This window comes from Protopterus annectens, chromosome 13.part0, assembly GCF_019279795.1.
Source record: "Protopterus annectens isolate FY-2018-M chromosome 13.part0, PAN1.0, whole genome shotgun sequence".
Lineage (NCBI taxonomy): Eukaryota > Metazoa > Chordata > Ceratodontiformes > Protopteridae > Protopterus > Protopterus annectens.
The window spans coordinates 980,616,416-980,624,454 of NC_056747.1; positions in this window are offsets into that span (position 1 = coordinate 980,616,416).

An 8,039-nucleotide genomic window follows, 5' to 3' on the forward strand; every position below is an offset into this window, starting at 1 on the left:
ATCCAGAAGGAATTCTTGTGGTGGGCTCAGGAATGTCACCTAAACAAGGGACTCTCTGTGACCCGACCAGAGGCGAGTCAGATCTTAACGACGGATGCCTCAGACCTGGCTTGGGGAGCACACTTCAATGGGAAATGGATTCAAGACACGTGGCCTCCCAGATTACAGCATTTGCATATCAACATGAAGGAGATGTTAGCAGTCCAATTTGCCCTGATGGCCTTCAAGGATCTACTTCAACCAGGACAGGTGTTGATTCAAACAGACAACACAACTGTCATGTGGTACATCAACAAGCATGGGGGAACCCATTCTTACCCTCTTTGCAGACAAGCTATGATTTTGTGGGAGACTGCTCTGAGTTTGCACATCACTCTTCAAGCACGGTTTCTGCCAGGAGCACAGAACTCCTTGGCAGATGTATTGAGCAGACAAATTGTGGATCCCCACGAGTGGAAATTGGATCCTCACGTATTCCAACAGTTGACAGTGGCTTGGGGAACTCCAGACATAGATCTGTTCGCTTCTCCACTAAATTTCCAACTGCCAAAATTTTGCACAAAGATGTTTCACCCAAAAGCTTGGAAAGTGGATGCTCTATCTTTCAGTTGGAACAACCTTCACGTCTATGCTTTTCCTCCTCTGCCTCTCCTTCCCAAGGTACTCTTGAAAGTCAGGCAGGACAAGCCTTGCATGATTCTAATAGCACCAGATTGGCCACGTCAGCACTGGTATCCTCTGCTGAAGAGTTTAGTTCAGGAGCCTCCTTGGCCTTTGCCACCAATTCCTCACCTGTTGTCTTAGTCAAGCAATCATTTTCTCAATGTCAGGGTACAGTCCCTGCATCTGACAGCCTGGCATATTCTGTTTTAGACCCTGGGGGGTCTCAGCTTCCTCAACAGGTTTTGAATGTCATTTTGGAAGCCAGACAGCCTAGCACTAGAAAAGTTTATGCTGATAAATGGAGGAGATTTTTTCTTTGGAGCACAGCAAAGAGCTTTGATGTCTCAGTGCCTAATTTGAGTTTTACACTACAGTACCTTACTGAATTACTAGACAAGGGTTTGTCTCTTTCCTCCCTGAAAGTTCATGCTGCAGCCATTTCTGCTCACTATGATTGTGACCCTCCTTTATTTTCTCACCCTTTGTTTAAACAATTTCTTAGAGGGGCAAAAAACATGATCCCCACGTAGAGCTCCTACTCCTTCCTGGGATCTCAATTTTGTGTTGGAAAAGCTTACTTTACCTCCTTTTGAACCTGCAGCTACGTCTGAGTTGAAGTTTTTGTCCTGGAAGACTGCTTTTTTGTTGGCCATTACGTCTGCTAGGAGGGTATCTGAATTACAGGCTTTCATGGCAGTTGAACCCTTCCTGATATTCCATAAGGATAGGGTGTCCTTGCGTACTAACCCTACTTTTATGCCTAAAGTTATTTCTAATGTGGCCTTAAACCAGTCTATTCATTTGCCTACTTTTTATGCTGATCCCCAAAATAAAGGGGAAAAAGTTTTGCATTCTTTGGATATTCACAGGCAGTTACGCTATTATTTGAGCAGAACTAAAGAATTCAGGCAGACTCAACAGTTATTTATTTCTTTTGCTTTGGGTTCACAAGGGAAGGCAGTTTCAAAGCAAACTATTTCTAAGTGGATTGGCCATTGTATTGCTTTTTGTTCTCATCATGGAAAGGATGTTCCTGCTGGGATCAGACCTCATTCCACTAGGGCTACCACCACATCTACTGCCTTTTTAAGGGGGGTAGCTACTAAGGATATTTTGGAGGCAGCTACTTTTGGAGTTCAGTGCACACTTTTACTAAACATTACCATCTCCCTCTTTATTCTAAGTCTAGGGCTGGGTTTGCCACTGCAATTTTACAGGGCATGTTGGCAGCTCCTAATGCTTTTTAGTTTGCCAGCCTCCCTTTACCTTTGCTTTGGGATTCTACCCACAGGTTATGACTGCAGCAATGTGAGACGAAGAACATAGTACAGTTTTGTACCTACCATAAATGTAGATGTTCGAGGATCCACATTGCTGCAGTCCAATCCCTCCCTCCTTCCCCTCTATAGTTTGGGGTTGCTGTGTTTCTTTTGGGATAATTATTATTTTATCTATGTTGGTTGTTTGGTATTTTCTATTTTGGCTATGGCCTTTCCTTTTTAGGCCTTCTGACATCTGGGGCAAGAAAGACTGAGGATATGGCGTCGGTCATGCGCTTAAGTACTACTGCGTACTGACGTCAGCTCTGAGCGACCATGACCGACGCCAGCCTAACTCTTTGGTATTCAGGCCGACCGAGGACAGCGGACTACCCACAGGTTATGACTGCAGCAATGTGGATCCTCGAACATCTACATTTATGGTAGGTACAAAACTGTACTTTCCTGCTGGTCCTTAAATCCTCCATCTCTAGGCTTTCTCACCCATCCTGCAAGGCTCCGGTTTCCGCTATTTCATCCTTCATACTCTCATACTCTCCTACCTTCGCCCACCCTCTGGTAGGGCCTTCAGTTCTGGCCCCCCAGATGAACTCTTACACCATCTTGCTACTTAATCCTTGTCATACGAAACATGTAATCTTCTGACACTGAACCCTGCCTGCATGTTTCCTATCTCTCCAGTTGGGGAATCTTTGATAGTCTCTAGGCTCTCTGTCCTAATCCTACCATCACCCCAAGCTGGGGACTGATGCCTCCTTTTTTTTCTAGTAAGACCACCTACCTATTTTTTTCTCCAAATCTGCAGTACAGAGGGAAGGGTACCCTTCCTTACTCAAATTTCCATAGGTGGCTACCATACTACATGACCACTATGAAACTCATCAGATTTTTCTGGCCATTGAAATTTACCAGTGCTTCCCTCAATAGAGGAGATCCTGCATCTTGCAGACCATTTCCAAAGGGCTCTTTCTCCCAGTCTCTTTGCTGGTAGACTTTTTTTTTTTAAATCAGGGAAAGGATGTCTCCTGTTTCTGCAAAGGTCCTTTCCATTGGGACAGCTGGACCCTGTACTGCCTCCCGTGCAGGGCATTCCGACCAACAGAAAGTAGAGCCTGCCATCTGATCTTCTGTACTCTTTAATACCGGACACCACTCCAGTTCAATTTTTAGCACTATTTCCCTCTGTCATTCATTACCACCTCCCCTCTTTTAATCTTTGTTAATCTTCCATAAGTCAAGATTGCAACAGTGACACACGAAGAATATAGTATACAAGTTTATAGTTATGTATATTTGACATAACTGTAGATGTTTGAGTGTATTCACTGTTGGTCATCTTTCCCTCCCTCCTTCCCCCCATAGCCTTCAGAGAGCTTATTACTTTCTCTCATGTACTGAGGATCTCTCCTCTGCATTGCTGCTGTTCCATGTGCCATGGATCCCTACTCTCCACTCCCTCCAGCCTAGGGATCCTTGCTTTGTCCATCTGACCTTGACATGCTGTTCCTGTTAGGGGGCTCTGAACTACAAGAGGCAAGAAAACAACCGAGGTAATGACATAGGTGGATTCCACTTATACCCCAGTGTACTGATGTCAGTCAAGTGAGTCTGCCAATCATAGGAGGAAAGACTTTTACTCTAATAGTCGGGCTGGCCAAAGGCTTCCACAGCTGGAAATTCCACAAGTCAGGACTAAAACAGTGAATACACTCTAACTTCTATATTTATGGTAAGTGTACACAACTGTACTGTCTATTGAATGGGTTCCTAGTGCCTAAAAACAAAGGTCCTTTGAGGCCCATTCTGGATCTGCCAAGGCTGAACTGTGTGTCCCAGAATTCAAAATGTTGACTTTACAAATCCTCTTACCACTTCTGCTCAGTCAAACTTTGATGGTTACTCTGGACTGTAGGGATGCCTAGCACCATATATTAATACACAGAGACAGGGACATCTCTTAGATTTTATGGTAAGGAGTTGTGGACACCAGATGGCCTAATAGTCGAGGTCATCGCCTCCTATCCACAAGGTACAAGGTTCGATCCTTACCTCTGATCAATGCCTGTTTTGGAGTTTGCATGTTCTCCCTATGTCTCCATGGGGTTTCTCCCACCTCTGAAAACATGCTGAGTGTTTCCATCTCAAACTCGCCAATGAATAGAGTTGTGGGCAGCAGCACAGACTCTACATGGTGCCCTATAGGGGGATGAGTTGTATAGATCAACCACTCCGGGCATCTACTGTGGTGCATAGTATCCTCAAGATAGGAGAACATGGATCACAGACTGTGCCACGTGGCATGGCTAGACACTCAACTGTGCAAAATATGGCTCTAGGTGATTTAGTCATGTTGACGGTCACCAAAATGGGCATGGGTAAGTTACCTGTGATAAGTGGGTTGAGGACCCAGTCTACTCTGACCTACGTCAGGGACCCTTGGTAATGGTGAGAGGGGTATATGTGCCCTATTGACCAGTGTGCCCCCGCTGTAAAGTCCAGCAGCCCTGGGTCAATAAGCTACTGGCCAGCTGGTGTCTGGTTGCCCAGTCTGGGTTACCTGGGATAGTTCTGAGCAAAACCTGGACTTAAAACCAACCAACCTGCCAAACTTGAACTGAGAATTGCTACGCTTAATGTAGTTTCAGTGACTGGATGCAGCTTGGAAGTGGATGACATGATGATACAGAGGAGGCTGGACATGCTGTGTATCCAAAAGATGAGATGGAAGGGCAGTGCAGCAAAGCCACTTGGCTTGAGATCCAAACTGTACTACTCAAGAGGGGGGACAGGCTAGAAATGGTGTAGAAATTGTGCTGAGAGAGAAGCTTCAAAAGGCAGTGAGGGACATCATCAGAATTAATGACAGACTCATGGCAATCAGACTCAAGTGTAATAGGGCAGTGTTCATAATCTCGGCTTATGCCCCACAGCAAGGTTGTGATAGTGAGGAAAATAGTGCATTCAGACAGCAGTTGCAGAACCTACTAGATAAAGCAGGACCGCATGAATTGGTATCGATAATGGGTGACTTGAATGCACATATTGGGACAGACAGAACAGGATACGAGGACTGCCTGGGTCCACATGGGTGAGGCAACAAGAATAAAGGAGAAAACATTCTTGCCTGGCAAATGGCTTTACAGTAGCCAACACATGGTTCAAGAGACTGTCACAAGATCACATACAAGGGTAACCAACATGCAGCTCAGGTAGACTTCCTCCTAATAAGGAAAAGGCACTGGGATAGAATCCATGATAGCAGTCATTCCCAGTGGAACAGTCGGCTCACAGCATAAACCACTAGTTGCGACAATCTGCCGCAAGCAGTAGTCAGAGAAGGCTCTAAGGTCAACAGAGACCAGGCTGAAGATCAGGAAGTTGACTGGAGAGAAAGTACAGCAGTTCAAGGAATTATTTGGGGCACTAGCACTCCAAGAAGAGGAGGGAATGGGTGGAGATGAACAAGAAGGGCAGTGCCTAAAAGCAGCATGTGTTAGGACTACAGAAAAGATATGTGGCTAAGCCAGGTATGGAGATGGTACATAAGGAAAGCTGGTGGTGGAATGCAGGAGCCCTGAAAGTCATCAAAAGAGAGTGCAGGAAGAATTGAGAGATTGAAAAGACTGATCAGGCTAGGAAGGACTACTGGTTGGCTAAAAAAGAAGCTAAGAAAGAAGTTGCAATAGCAAACAGGGCATCAGAGGCACTCTCCCAACTTCTGGAAAGTGACTCAATAAGTGGCACAAAAACTGTATCTGGTTGCAAGGCAAGGACAGAAAGGTAAAGAAGATGAATGCTCTTCATAAGGGATGCCAGCAACAAACTCCTCACCAGTCTATGGGACAGCAAAGTCAGATGGAAGGAGCATTTCCAGTAGTTTCTGAATGAAGAAAATCTCACAGAAGCTGTGCTGTACTGCCCCAGAAACAGTCTATGATGAGAGAAGAGCCCACCCTAGAAAAGAAAGAACAGCACTAAGGGAAATGATGTCAGGGAAAGCAGCAGGCTCAGATGAGGTCACAGGCGATATGATAAAGATGCTGCATCAGATGGGGATAAACAGCTCCTGAGGATGCTAATAGCAGTGTGGAGAGAAAGGCGTATCCCAGATGACTAGAGAATAAGCACACTCATGCCAGTGTACAAGAACAAAAGGGACACCCACAACTGTGGGAAGTACAGAGGCATCAAACTCCTATCACATTGCATGAAAGTTCTGGAGAGGATGATCGATAAATGGATACGCAGAGTAGTGGAATGTAAAATGGCAGATGAGCAGTTCAAATTCAGTTCAGGATGCAGCACAATTGACCCAATTACAATGTGGCAAATACTTGCGAAGCTAGAGATGAGGGAAGTCCAACTGGGCATTCCAAGACTTGGAAAAAGCATATGACAAGGTCCCAGGAAAGCTGATCTGGACAGTACTGCAGTGGTTTGAAATCCCAGAAACATTGGTAGAATTAGTGCAGGCTCTGTACAAGGACCCAGTGACTCAAGTATGAACAGTGTTCAGCCTCAGAGGGGTTCCCAGTGGGTGTACACCAGGGTTCAGCACTGACACCACTGCTGTTCATACAGGTGATATACTACATTAGCAAACAGGTTGGAGGGGACAGATCAGTAAAGTTACTCTATGCAGACAGTTTGGCATTACTGGCAGACTCTGAGCTAGAACTTTAGCAAAGGATAGGAGAATGGAATGCAAAACTGAAGGCACATGGGATGAAACTAAGCACAGATAAGATGGTGGTAATGGCAGCAAACTAGGGAAATCAAAAGAAGCTGAGAATAGAGATAAAAGGGAAGATAGTGGAACAGGTAAACAGCTTCAAGTGTCTGGAAGGGGTGGTTGAGGAGAAATCTGAATGAAGAGGTCAGAGTTAGAATCAGAGGGGCTGCAGCCAACTGGCATAAAGTGCCAGGTGTAGTCTTACAAAATAATGCTAAAGAAGCTGAAAAGTAAGGTGTACAAGACAGTGGTGCGACTGGTACCACTGTGTGGTACAGAAACCTAGGCAATAAAGGCAGAATAGTTGAAGCTAGAGGTAATGGAAATGAAGTGCCTGAGAAGGGTGGTAGGATGCACACTGTGGGACAGACAAAATGAGGACATAAGAGCAGAAGCCAAAGTAGCTCCAATTGCAGAAAAGATCAAAGAGAACAGATTGCGGTGGTTTGGACATGTGCAGAAAAGTGGAAGACAATCTGGTGAGGAAGATTTAGGACATACACGAAAAAGGTAAGAGAAAGCTAGGACATCCAGCAAAGAGGTGGATGGATTGTGTGAAAGAAGATCTGCAACAATCAGGCATGAGTGTTGAAGGCAGGAGTGTGGCACTGAATCGAGAGAGTTGGCAACAGTTAACATGTTACCCCGACCCATGTGGAAAAAGTAGGGAAAAAGGGGGCAGATGATAATGATTGTGGACATCCATTTACTTCCTTCCTTTGGACTTTGCTATTGCACCCAAGATATCTGCAAAGTGCCTGGCTTCACATTTACTTCTACTTTTGTGATTGCCTTTTCCAGGCACTAACCCAGGACATTTGAGAATGTTCTGCAGTTGGTGTGTGTGTGTGTGGGGGGGGGGGTGTCCTCAAAGCTTATAGTTCTCATTCATTGTTGCAAGCAAAGTTTTACCCTTTAAAGATTTGTGCTCCTTGGCCCCTTATTGGACTCCAGCAGTCAGCCTACATACATCAGAACAAAATGGGTACCCTTGCACAGTAACTAAAAGCCCTGAGACAAAAGACCTTGGTCAGTGATATCTTAAGGGCATCAGGCTTCATGGCCTCTGCAATTCTTATGAACTTCCTGGTAAGTATGCATGTAAAGAAGCAGCTTTGGTTCCTCCAAAAAGTGTGTAGTCAACATTTATTCCATGGCAGGAATGATTCCCATGATGCGTTGCATCATGCAGAATCTATAGTGGTGGTCCAATGAGATCAGGTAGACCTAAAAGAATACCTTTGAAACAAGAATCTACAGTCAAGCCTTAACCACAGATGCTTCAGACCTAGTGCAGGGAGCCTGCAAAGGAGACCTTAAGGTAAAGGGCATTTGGAACCTAACTCAAAGAAGGAACTGTGTCT